The sequence below is a fragment of the Anser brachyrhynchus genome (genome assembly GCF_964034855.1).
Source record: "Anser brachyrhynchus genome assembly, chromosome: 6".
In the NCBI taxonomy this organism is placed as follows: Eukaryota; Metazoa; Chordata; class Aves; order Anseriformes; family Anatidae; genus Anser; species Anser brachyrhynchus.
Genome location: NC_137700.1, coordinates 20,286,670 through 20,299,833, shown reverse-complemented (window position 1 = coordinate 20,299,833; position 13,164 = coordinate 20,286,670). Strand labels below are relative to the sequence as shown.

Sequence of the window (13,164 nt, the reverse complement as noted above, 5' to 3'; positions counted from 1 at the left end):
CATGCTTTTTTTTTTTCAGCTTCTGTCAGCCGCTTGGCCACAGTCACCTCCCTGTGTCACCTCTTCTCCCGTGTCGTTTGAAGGCCAGCAGCATCACCTTTTTGAAAGGAAACGTAAAGCTAACACCGTTCCCAGGTTTTGCTGGAACAGGCAGGGGCACAGATCACCTGCGCTACGCTGTGCAAGCATTTGCAAGGGCGAAGCTGGAAGTACCAGCATTGCTCATGCTCCGCGAAAGCCAAAAAAACATCCCCAGTCCATTTCCTACCAGCAGGGAGTCCAAGTGCCTGCAAATGTGGCTTCTTGCTCTCTGGCTTTGTGCTATAACAGCATCGTGGGCTCCCTCTCCTTCCCCTCCCCAATTTTCCAGGCGATCTACCTGGACCTGCCCATGGAGCTGCAGCAGGTGTATGAATAATTTTGTGATGCATCTTGGTGCCTCTCCATCTAGGGCTCCAAATCTCAGCTCAGTTCTGCTCCTCGGGCCCCCTTTCTGGTGTCTGCTGGCCCTGTTCTCCAAAGTTTTGCTCTGTGCTGGAGGAGAACACGAGGACACAAAACTCTGCTCCTGGGGAAGGGCTTCCTGGGAGTGCTGGGCTCTGTGTAAGGAGAGGAGAAGTTTTTTTTTTCCAGTAAATAAATCAATATTGAATGTGTCCTACCTTCCTTTTATTTTTTGGTCCGTAGCCAGGAAACAAGAGACAGATGTATTTTTTTGAGGGCAAAGAAGGCAGCAGTTAGCCATGGAAATAATATTGGCTGCTCCCTGCATTGGAGATAACTCTCTGTGAGATGCTGGCTCAGATTCTTCCTTCCCCCCCCCCCCCCCCCCCCATCCACAGGTGAGACCAACTTCAGAACTTAAATCCAATATATAAAGGCAGAGAGGGAAATGTTTAATTGTCCGGGCTCTGCTGCAGGCTGATAAGCCCGCATTGATTTTCTGTAGCAAAGTCTCCAGAGCGTACGTGTTGGTGTGTGTGCGGGACGTGCATGAATGTTTCCTGCTCCTTTGGTATTTCTGGTCTCCCATTGCATGGCGAAAGCTTGATGCTTCCTCCAGAAAATGGCCATTTACAGAGCAATTAGACTTTTTCCTTGCTTGCTTGTTTTTTCCTCCTTTCAGCTTGGCTTGCTACACTTTCCCTACCAGAGCTGGGAGAGAGGACTTGGGGAAGGTGGCCCTTCACCAGCACGTGTCCCTCAACCTGGAGCTAGAAGGTGGGTGAGTATTTAGGAGGTTAAACAACCCTCCAGCCCAGGGGTCTAATCCCTGCCTGTTTCTGCTCGTAAATACAAACAAGCAATAACACACAAAAAAAAAAAGCAAGTCCCAACTGTGTTTTTATTAATAGCTTGAGCTGTTTTGCACTGGAGATGCACAGAAAAAATGTTCAGCTAACTTTTTATCTATTTATTTTGAGGGCTTAGTGGAAGCAAACGCAGCAATAAGAGATGCTCCAGCAAGTTTTATAGCTCATTTCTGAAAATTACAAGCTCTGGAAATTTTGGATGTCTAGCCAAGACCTGGCTGTTTATCTCACCTGAGCCTCCAAACCCCACGAGGTGCTCCCAGTGTTAATTATAAAATGTTGGTCTGTACTCGGTGATGGAGAAACGTCCAGAGGAGCCCAAAAGGGGACAAGCAGCGCTCAGAGGGGATAAATAAATAAATATATAAAAGAGAAAACTCCAACCTCCCTGGAGATGTAATAGGCTTAGCAGGCCTGCTTGACATGTGTCGGATGAAATAAAATAAATAAATAACCGAAAACATCACCGTTGGTAAGAAGATTAGCTTGAACACGGGGAAATTTCTCCAGGGACCATCTGTGGCCAGAGCTGGAGCCGGCAGCTCCCTGGGCCTTATCAGAGCTGTGAATTCCCCCTCCCTGCCCGCAGGGGTGGCGATGAGGAGCTGGGGACACATCTGCGGGGGCACCTCGATTGTCACCGTCCCCATCCCCAGCTCACCCGCTGGAAATAACGCGATGTGACTGCCCAATTTGTGAGTGCTGCCCCTCCGGGAAGAAGACCAGTCCCTGGGCAGCAGATTATCCTCTGGTTTATTACAGCATTGTTCCGAAACAAATCCCGCGAGCGCCTGCCTGTGATTGTTTTTCCCTACGTGCGGGCAGACCTCTCCTGTACAGACGCCGGGCTGAGCTTGAGGCAGTGGTGTGGAGTGGGGAGAAGCCCCCTCTTGCCTTGCTGCTGGGGTTTCCACCTGCAGCACGGATGAAAAAACAAAAGACACTTGTAGTTTTCTTTGTTTTAAAGAGAAAAAATTGAGCTTTAAATATCTGAAGATGCAAGTGTATGGGAGATAAGGGGTTAGCACGCGCTCCCCTTGCCGTGCTGAGAGCAGGACGGTCGCTGCTGACATCAGCCTGGAACTGGAGTTATTTGGGGGATTTTGGTGATGTCCCTGGGGGTGCTTACCCAGCAACTCCTTTCCTCCCCCCACCCCATCTCCATGAGTGGGCCCTGCACCACAACCCTTATTTTCCCTTTCCTTTTTCCTGTTTCACAGGAACAAGCCCCACTACGAATTGCTGCCTGGCTATCAATAACCGCTCCAACATGGGCTGCCTGAGCTGGTGGCCGGGCTCTGTTCCTGGAGAGTGCACTTTTATTTAATAAAACAGCGCTGCATACAAACGAAAAGGTGTGCTGAGCTCGCTTCTCCTACCTGATATTTATGGATGGAAATAGGAGCGTTTATTTGGCCAACGTGTATTAAAAGGGCTGTGCAAACCTTATTTTCTTTGTTTCAGACCCGCTCATGACTTAAAGCTCAAAGCTGCTCACCTGAGAGCTGATTTCCAAGCAGCAGTAACCTCTTTTTGGGAGCAAAGGACCTCCTCGCGTGGATGAAAGCCTCTCGCCATCATAACCACCATGTTCCTAAGGGGTTCAGATAAAGCTCAGAGGCCACAAGGTAAGGCTGGAGATGGAAAAACCTTCTCATTTTGCTCCCTAGCTCTGGGCTGTATGGAAAATCAGCTCAGAAGACAGTGTGGTGGAGGGTTGTACCCATAAAACCACATCTCTGAAAAAGGAATGCATTATCTATTTTAAAGGAATAAATGAGTAGCAAACCTCTGGGTCTTTTACGAAGCAGCCATCGGGAAGAAAGCTTTTAATCTTCTTGCTGTAAGAGAAATAGGAAATTAGCTGCTAACCAAGCGTTCTTCTTCCACTTTACTTTTTAGGGAAAAAAGGTATCTGAATGGTGTTTGAATGGTCCTGAGCTCCTGGCACCGGGGTGGGATGCTCCTGTTGGCGGGCTCTTCTCTATAGGTGGATCCTATCCTTGTGTTGAGGTGTTGGGATTTGGACGCGGTTAAGATCTGGGAGGTGCCCTAATGCTGCTGGTGGTGTGGTGGCAAACTGAGCTTGGCCAGGCAATTTGTTCTGAGGAAGGTTTGTGTTGTTTTTAATTAATACTAAGAAAAAAAAAAGAGTGAGAACATAACATCAGCTGGGACCCTGCTATGTCTGACACCTCTATCCTCCCATTCTGACGCTGCCTGGCCAGCCTGTCTGGTAAATGTATTTGATGTTTCTGTCTCTAAACATGATGGATAATTAAGGCCGGGCTGCTGCTGGGTGCTGGGTACCGCACCCAGGGGGATGCGCCACGCTGGGCACGTCCTGGGCTGCACAGGGCTGCCTCATCAACACCCCCTGCTCGGGAAATAGGTCTTCTTTCTCCACTGATGCAATTTCTTCCTCTCTTTAGACCTGGTTATTCAGCCTCTTTCCTCACCATACCTACTTCTGTTCCTTGACCTGTGCGTGCAGCTCAGCATTCTTTCCAGCTTCTCTTTCCCCACCTCGTGCCCTCCCCTCTGCGCCCGTCTCCCTGCCCTGTCCCTTTCCCCCCCACTCCCCTACCTCCTCTTTGGGTCTTGCAGATTTTGGAAATTCACATCCCATCTGGTTCCTGCCGATGTAGAGATATCGTATCGCAGGCAAGGCGTGCAGGGCCCTCTCGGAGCCACAGTGTTAATTAATGGTAATCCCTTAATCGCAGGGTTATGCCAGAGACCTCAGTGCCCAATTTGTCCCCTCCTGAGCAGCACTGGACCCGGAGCAGCAAAATTGCCTGCCTGACAACAGGCTGGGCACCCGAGGTTATTTTCCCTCTGATTACCTATGTTTGAACAACGAGGTCTTATCATATTCTATTTTTTATTCTTCTTGCTGTTGGCTGCCATAATCTGACAAAAACACCTTTGCCACAATTAAAAAAAAAAAAAAAAAGGAAAATTATCCCTTTCAAAATTTTTAAAGGGAATTAGTTTGTTAGGATGTTTTTTTCTTCCCTTCTGCCCTTCCCCCTGGCATCAACGTTTTTATTCAGAAAGGGGCTGAAAAGCCCTGTTTCACTCAGACAGTTTATCTCGTTTGATCTGGAATTTTCCCGAGCTCTTTCATCCAGTCAGTCAAAACTGTTCACCTCTCTGCTACCTGACATAAAAATGCCTTTTTTTTTTTTTTTGGGTGAATTTTGTGCGTTCTTCAACACCAACAAGAATTAACCAGAGAAAATATCACGATCATGTAATTCCCACAGAAAACTCCTCAGAGCACCTTGCAGCCTCTCTAAGGATGCTCGATGCTTCCTTTTGGGCTGTCTTCTCCGGGTGTTCTGGTGAAACCTCTTCCTCCAGTGCAGAAAATCACAGACTTCTCCCCAAAACCCTCTCTGATAAAACCCTCTCTGGTGTACCCAGCATCAGGCAAGTGGTCATTGCTGGGGCCAGCCCCTTCTCTTGCTGCCCAGATGGGTGTAAGGAGGGATGGGCTAACAGGTGGGGCGCATTGCCACCCACAGATAACTGGCTGCACCCAGCTGCTGGGGGGAAAAGGGGAATTGGGGAGCAGCTCTGGGTTGGCGAGGGGCTTTGGGGAAGCCTGGGGCTCTTCTTTGCTGAGCCTCTGTCCCTAGACTTGTGCTGGAGGAGCTCTGGGTCTGCTACAGTTCAGGTTAGTGCTTACTAACTCCTTAAAATGTCTTTTTTCTTTTCTTTACAAGAGCTAAAAAGCTCTCTCTGGCTGTGCTACGGTTTGCCTTTTGCACCTTTCCTTTCCTGGGGCGGCAGAGCCTGACTTTGTGCGAGCTGTTAAGCCTGCACCAGCTTTCCCTTCATCTTTGGGCTTGAATTTCCTTATCCTCTAGTGCTTGGATCAACCTTCTAGCTCAAGATTACTGTATGGGGAAATGCCTGGGAAGATGTTGGCTGAAAGCATCTTGGTCTGCATGCACAACAGCAGCAATCCTTCGTATGGAAAGGAAAATAGCAGAAGAGTATGGGTGCTCTGAGATCCGCTGATGGGTGTGTGTAGTGGCTGTGATGTGGATAAAGCCTCAGCTGTGCTTAGCCTTGCTCTTATATTACTTTGGACGGGTGAACCGGAAAAGGAAAGAAATGAAAAAGGAGTCGCACATGCATAAAAATTAGAGATGGAGAAGACCTGGGTCACCTACTCAATACTTTTCTGCCACAGGATGATTGTTCCTGGGCTGAGAGCTCCGCTCAGGCTTATGGCAGGGAATACATTAACCTTTAAAACAATGGCATTACAATGTTAGATATTTTCTTTAACCCAGATGCTACAGTCCTGAGAAATGCGAAGTGTACGTTGTGTCTGAGCAACTGCTCCCCCAGGAGAGGTTTTGGGGGCTTTTTTAATTTTTATTTTTTTATGAAGGGGAGCTTGGCCTGCAGTTGCAAGCAGTATTAAAGTGGAGCACAGCTGGCCAGCTGTGCCACGTCCTGCCATACCAGTCTACCCTTGGGAGCCCAGCTTTAGCTGTAGGATCAGCTCATGATGGTACAAAGCATGGAGGAATTGTTGTTTTGCAGAGATGCTGTTGGTTTTCCAACCCCTCGCATAGGGTGGCTAAATGGTACTTTAGAGCTGAGCTGCAGAGGTCCTGGGTAATTCCATCTCCTGCTTCTGGCTGTTTACTGGAGGGGGATGACATAGAGATCTTTCTTGATCTCTTCCCATTTCAAAGCAGGATGGAAAACATCGAGGGGATGCATCTTCTTGAGTTTTGTCAGTGCCCAGGAAAGCACTTCAATAGCAGTGATTCGCCTGTGGCTTTCAAAGGGGTGCTCTTAAATTTCTAGCAACATTTCTGCCTGTGCTTCATAGGCAGGGAAAGGGGAACGCCAAAGTAGAGGAGCTCTGCCTGGTATCATCCTTGATACAAGCAGAAGTAAATGAGACTAAAAGAAAAAAGAAAAAAAAAGGAACAAAACCCCTAAAATCCCACCCATATGTCTAGAAAAAGCCTGGTATGTTAATCCAGAGCACTCCGTCTCACTACCTCATTTTGAAGTGGTCAGAAACCTTTCTAAAGGTACCAGGGTGGTCAGCCAGGCCTGATTTGGAAGCCACTATTTTATTTTATTTTATTTTTTTATCTTCCATTTGGGCTGTTGTCTGCTCCTTCTCCAAGTTGTTCAGCAAGATGCGACACAAAGGCATGGAGAGATGTATTGTTATCGGTGGTTGTTGTTCCTAAGTCTTTATTGATTTTTATGAAAGAAATAATAACAACGTGCATGAGGGATCCAGCTAACAAAAGAGGTCCTGCAGTACACATCTCAAATTAAATATATAGAAGCCGGATCCAGCTGGGATATTGACGGGTAGGCACAAAGCGGCGTGAGTCAGCGCGGTGCCGGAGAGAAGGCAGGACTTTGCCTCGCCACCTTGGTACCAGAGCTGGTGCCTGGGACCCAGAGTTGCCCCAGCACATCCTGCCTTTTGGCAATAAAAGAAGACACGAGGAAGGAAAACAAAGGGCAGACCTGGTCCTTGTGGCTGGTCTCATCCTCCCACCGTGTTGACTCCATGGCTGATGCAACCCATGTAGGGAAGGAGGTGAGGAACCAGCTACAGCGTTGCAACCTCTCAACTTCATCTGCTTTTAGCCAACTCCAACAGAGAGCTCAATCTCCTTTCTCCCCTTTCTACCCTTAATTTTGCACGTTCTCGTTTGTGGGTGTAACCCACAAGCGAGACCTTTTTGCTGTGGTTCCCCAGCGGGAGCAGAAGCAACCTGATCTGATGTTGTTCTTCGTGGGTCTGTGCCTGATTCTTCTTCCAGGAAGCCTGAGAAATTCAGACAAGGCTCAGGTAATCCTATAACGTCAGAATTTGTCTCTCCCCTGACTTTACAAGGAATTCCAGAGCATAATATTGAATCACAACCATATCTCTGCTCTTAAATCATTTCCCCTAGCAAAACATCACCCCGTAGAGGAAGTCCTTTCAGCGAAGACAAAAATGAAAGCGTTTATCGCTTTGAAAAGATCCCTCTGTGTGCCAGAATCAGTGAGAGAGAGAGAATGGAAGTGTTAGTGCCTCCGGCGGTGCCTTTGCAAGGCTGTTTGTCATCCCAGCCCGAGAAGCTGAGCACACACAAATATTAAACTAATATTTTTGGTGCTTGGTGAGTTTTGATCGGTGGTTCACGGCGCCTGAGGCAGTGAGCAGGAATGAGATGCAGTATCCTGAAGCTTCGTATTCGTGGCTGAGTTGACGCTCCTTTTATATTTATTTATAAGTATGTGTGACTCTTATTATTGCTATTTATCTCTAGTACTTGAGAGAGGGAGATGCTAATGATAGCCAGTAGCAGCACCCACCCAAGACTGCCAAGTCAGGAAGCAAAACAGCAAAATAAAGTGTTTTGGGGCCTTGAGACGCTGCCTATACCAAACTGATGACGCAGCAGGTTTGTGCTCCAATGTGAGCAGGGAGCTGGCAGAGGATGCGCAGGAATCCTTGTTTCCCAAATCTCCCTGGTTTGGGGTCAAAAATCCTCCTTCCTACCTAGGTACAGGCTGAAAAACAGCAAAAAAAGGAAACTGAGAGCTGGTTAATCTCCGCAAGGTCAAGGTTGGTGCAGATGCTCCTGCACGCAGTGGGATGGAAGCCTGTCCTGAAGTGGTGCTACCCAATGTGACTTTGAGGAGCTGGGTTGGTTTATTTTTTTTATTTCTTTTTCTTTTTTTCTTGTACAAATGCAGAGGGAAAATAAACACAGTTGTCAACCCGTGACCCTTCTGAGCAGCCAAGGCCACCCCTCGTGCTCCAAATAGCCGCTGTCGGCTGAGATGTGCTTTGCGGGGAGCGTACAATTATGTGGGCTCTTTCAGCATCTGGGAGCGATGTAAGCTGTTATTTTCTCGAGCAAGGAAGAGGCTAAGAGGTTCAGGAGACAACAGGCAGCTCTGCGAGGAAGCCACAGTTAACCCTGAGTTAAATTTAACTCCCTGGGAACATTGGGAGCCTTGCGGCATGTGGGGACGGGCACCCTCCTGGAGGGAGCTTCTCCGGCTCCAAGCTGCTTTGTACGGGGAGGTTTTGGGGCAGAAAGGAGCTGAATGCTAAAGAGGAGAAAGGACGAGAGGTTCCCTTCCCAGCCGTCTGTGAGGGTGACTCACCCTTCCCAAATTCCTGGCAGTTTCTCTTGGTGACCAGCAGCTCTAGCTCGTGTTGCTGATTCATAACTGCTGGAAGCTTCTCTGCCTGGGTTCAGGGTAGGAAAATTGATGTGTTGGCTCTGATCTCACAAGAAGTTGTCTTAGAGAGGGCAAGGGGCAGCTCGAGAGAAGGGAGGGACAGTATCAAGAGAAGATGTAGGGAGGAAGAGGTGAAGGAAGAGGAGGTAGTACTCAAGAAAGAAAATGTGTTTGGATTTCAAGTGATGGGGAAAAACACTTAGATGATCCGAAGCCAAACAACAGAACAGCTTGATGTGATGAATGATGCAAAACTCTGCTGCGATTGATTTCTTATTGTGGCAGGGATATTAGTAATAAAATCAATACCAATAGTTAGCTAGGCCTAATAACTACACAGATCAGGTCGGATTAGATTGATATTACTTCTCCTAATAATCCACTCTTGTTGCTATCACATGCTAGGTAGAAACAGATAATGTCTAATTAAAAACAGGGGCTCCAGCACTTCTATTCACTCAGTCATAACTGGAGATGGCCCGTCCTTACCCCAGCAATTAAATCTGTCCTGAAGGCTTTCTAAATGAGAAGAAGGACTCCATTGTTTCCTTGGAGCTGTTTCTAAAATAACCAAATGTTGTAACTCAAAGGTCGTAGCACAAACACCGTCTTTGTCGGCGGATGGGTTGGCTGTGTTGACCTCGGGTGTTCTTGACTCGTATGTGTTCCCCAGCCACTTGTCTGGAGGAACCAGCAGCTTGTAGTGTCCAGAAAGCTGGATCTGTGCTGGGAGAGCAAGGAGAGGGGACCTGGCTGAGTTTTTGGGGATGAGCTGCCCTGATGGGTTAACCTTTAGGACATCCCATGCAAGAAGACAAGGTGCTAGGGGGTGAGATGGGACCCTCGACCTGCATGGTGTCAGGCAGTAGAGCTTTGTACTTGCCCGCCCTTGGATAAAAAGGGCTTTTTGCAGAGCTGTGCCTGCCTGCTGGGCTCAGCAGGGTGGGTTTGGCTGGCTGAGGAGCACGAGCTGCTGGCTTGGCAAGGCAGCTGATGGAGCAGCACAAAGGTTTCCTGCCCCCAGAGCATCTGGAGACTGTGGCAGGGCAACTCCTGGGGATGTTTCCCTTTGGATGATCATTCCAGGGAAAAAAAAAAAAAAACAAACCAACAGAAAAAAACACCACCATGCCGCCACCGTCCATGCTCTGAAGCTGCTGGGAATTAAGCTTTGGACCGTGCAAAAGCCCCCAGACTGACCTTGCAGCAACTCTTGGTGTTCTGACATCAGGTGTCGGAGCTACGCCTCATGCTGGAGCACGACCATAGCCCTTCAGGTGTTCGTGCCAAAAAAAAACGTGTTGAAGCCCCTGCTTGCAGATGAGCTGGGTCAAGCTGTGGTCACCACCCCCTGCCCCATCTCGAGGTGACGGCCGTGCCCAGCAGCTCACCCAGGGGAACCGGCTGGTGGCCTCAATCAATGCGCTTCCACGAAAAATGCCAGCGTAGAGAAAACAGCATATTTAGAAGCAAAAGGCTCACCGGGTTTTATTGAATTTGTTCCAAGCCGTTCTGCGTTCAATCACCCAGAAACTGTCTCCCTGCAGGCAACGATATCTTTTACTAACGAGCATTTGCTGTACGAAATAGCCCGTCTTGTACTTCCCGAGGTCTGTGGCGGCGCCTGCCCTGCGTTGGGGCTCCTTCCTCCTCTCTTTGTGCCTTAGTCATGGTAACGAAACCTTATGCAAAAGGGGAAGAAAAAGGAGGAGGAGAGAGAAGGAGAAAGCATAAGAAAATGTACCTAATGGGTTCTGCTCTGGTCCCCAGCAGGAAAAAACTGCATCCTGCACTGGGGCAGCATCACCTGAGTGATTATCTTTATCTTCCTTGGGGTGCAAAGGGAAGCTTTCCACCTGGAGTGTTCCACAAGTTACCCATCCCAGCAGGCAGGGCTGCCTGCCCATGCCCAAGCTGGGCTCTGTTTTGGGAAGCTTTGAACCCTGCGGTGGCCGGGCATTGAGTAGGCAGCAGGGATTTTTCTTTTGCCAGGAGCCAGGTCTAAATCATTTCTCTTTGGGGAAAGGGAGCAAGAAAATGCACGTGCTGCTTCTGGGGAGGTGTGTCTGTGCTGTGCCTCTGATGCTGGAGCCAGGAAGCATCAAATTGCCTTTTTCTCCTCCGCCTGGCTCGGTGCTTCTCTCCTTGGGTCTCGCTCCCCCTCGGTGCTCTTCTCACTGGCTCGCGCATGCTGTTGGGTTTTGTGTGCTCTTCAAAGCCTAACAGCGGTGTGTTTTCTGTGTTTTCAGGGTCTAATCAGGACAAGCTTACCAGGCCTGGGCTTTATCTTGCTTACAGTGGTTAAAAACAGCTCCACACTGATTTAGAAACATCAGGAGGCAGGAGCTATTCCTCCCCGGGCACCCTGGAGAGAGCACAGCCAGAGTTTCCCCAAAGCACACGGGAACACCACTTCCACCACAAGTTTTTTTGGGGCTGCTTTTACTGCCCATATATAACAGCTTTGCCTATGTCTCTGCTTCTCTGGAGTCATCAAATATCACACTTCCCACCCAGCTGCACCCTATTTGTGGAGCTAGGTTTATATTTGTTCTTTTTTGGCGTGTTTCTTGTTTGGCTTCTGTTTGATTTCTGTTTTTTCTTTGTGCTCGAGCACCCATTTGGGCCCCAAGGACCATGCCCCAGGAGGGCTGCAGCTGGCTGGAGGGCAGCACCTGCCCTCTTCTCACTTGCTGGGGGTCCTCTTTGCCCTGTCTCTACCCTACTACAAGTCTTACTCTGCTGGCTTTCACGTGGCTTTCTGCCCCTCCGGACGTGTCAGCCCATGTCTCTGCTTGCTGTAGGGTGAAATCCTTCGTGAACCCCAGCAGCACATCCAGGTGCCCACCCCCTGCTAAATGCTGAAGGAACAGGGACTGGGGTGGCTCAGAATCGACTGCTTTTCACTCGGAGCATGGCTGGCTTTCTCGGGAGTTTGGGGAAATTTTTAATAGCGCTGACTATTGATAACCTGTCACTGGGAATTTGCTTAGCACTTCACGGCGCGAGCGCTAAAAATACAAGGTCCTGCTCCCTGGAGCCTTCGGGAACGTTGAGAGAAAGCAAAACCTGAGAGGCGGGAGGGTTGTGGAGAGAAGTGGAGATGCCAGGGCATGGTCAACCAAAAGCATAGCTGCCAAATTAATGGCCCTTCAAACTGGAACCCTCTATTTATCCTCCAGATATGCGTGGCAAGGGAAAACACCAAGTCTGCTGCAACAAGCCTCGCTCTTCTCAGCCCAACGGTGGTGTTGCATCAAGAGAGATGGTTCTGGAGGGCTTCTGTAGGCAAAACCCAGCCCCTGCACAAGGAAAAAGATGGAGAGAAACCTCAAAGTGTCAGTCCCCTGCTGATGGTTTGGGAGCTCTTGTGCCATGGCAGAGGAAGTCAAAGGGAATTTTTCCTTCTGCGTTAATGGAAGCGGGATCGGGCTATTTATCTTTGATGAAATGCCAAGAAAAGGTTGATGGTGTTTGCAGGAGGCAAAAAGGTATAATAAATAGTGCTTCCCGCTGCCTTCGGCTCCTGCCCTGAGACAGGAGGAGAAACGAGAGGCAGGAGAGTGGATCTGATAACCCCGGTGTCTGTGTTCATCCCTTCCTGCCCTGTAACTGATGTGACGCCGGTGTCTGCCCCATTCTCACTCAGGAGAAGGCTTTGAGGTCTGTCGACATCTCTAAGCCCCATTATTTTCCATATTTTGCACCCATTTTCAGCCCGTCACAGTTAAACCCCATAAATCAGACTTTGAATTTGGGCTGCGAGCTCCTCGGGCCAGGCAACTGTCTTATACCCAGGGATGTTTGGTTTTTTGTTTTTTTTTTTTTTTTTTCAATGCCCCTGATCTGGTGGAAATAGATGTGTTTGGGAGACTTGAACAGAAGTGGCAACAGATGCGCTGTGTAATAAAATCATGAAAGCCAGGGTTATGCTTTTAGGAGGGGGACAGAGAGGAGGAAAACCTGCAGGCATCGGAGACAAACCCAGGCAGAATTAGGGAAAGGCGCTATTTAATAGCTCAGCAATCATGCTCTCCTTTCCAAGGTGCGTTACCCCTAGCACTGAATTAAGGCCAGGTTGTGTTGTGTTTGATACCTATGCTTTTAGCCCTCTTTCCTTACTTTCTTGTCATTAGATAGATTTGCCTTTAGAGAACTTTATTTTTCTTTCCGAGTGTCTGTGCTGGCTCAGAAGTGACTCAGGACTTGATCGATACCTCTGGTGGCTGCTGCTGTGGCCACTGATGGGAAGCTGGCGAGAATTATTCAGGTGAAAGCCCCGGAGAAACATCAGTCAGGGTAAGGTCAGGTAGTTTGCTTGTTTTAAATCTTCTTTGTTTTCAGAAATGGCAACAGTGAGAGAGTGCCAGAAAACAGATCTCGGGGAATATTGGGATGGTTTAAATGCGCAATGGAGGAAGGCAGGAATTTATGGCAAGGAAATATGTTATCAGTAAAAAAAAAAAAAAGTGCATTTCTAGTAAAATCAGGCTTTGTTTTGGCTTTTCAGAGGGGGAAAGATTGGTCTTGAGCCTTTTGAGGTTCAGATCAGGAGTGCTTCTGTACTCACCACCAGGACTGTCCTGCCCTCCGACTGTTCTGCTCCCCAGGG

General features: G+C 48.6%; 1 protein-coding gene across 1 annotated transcript in view; it reads left to right on the top strand.

The window, feature by feature from the left end:
* The first annotated feature begins 2,805 nt into the window (after nucleotides 1-2,805).
* Nucleotides 2,806-13,164, top strand: part of UNC5B (unc-5 netrin receptor B) — a 62,029-nt gene continuing 51,670 nt past the window's right edge. The window contains exon 1 of the mRNA XM_080597351.1: nucleotides 2,806-2,941. The gene's annotated coding sequence lies outside the window, so the exon portion shown is untranslated. The remainder of the gene's footprint in view (nucleotides 2,942-13,164) is intronic.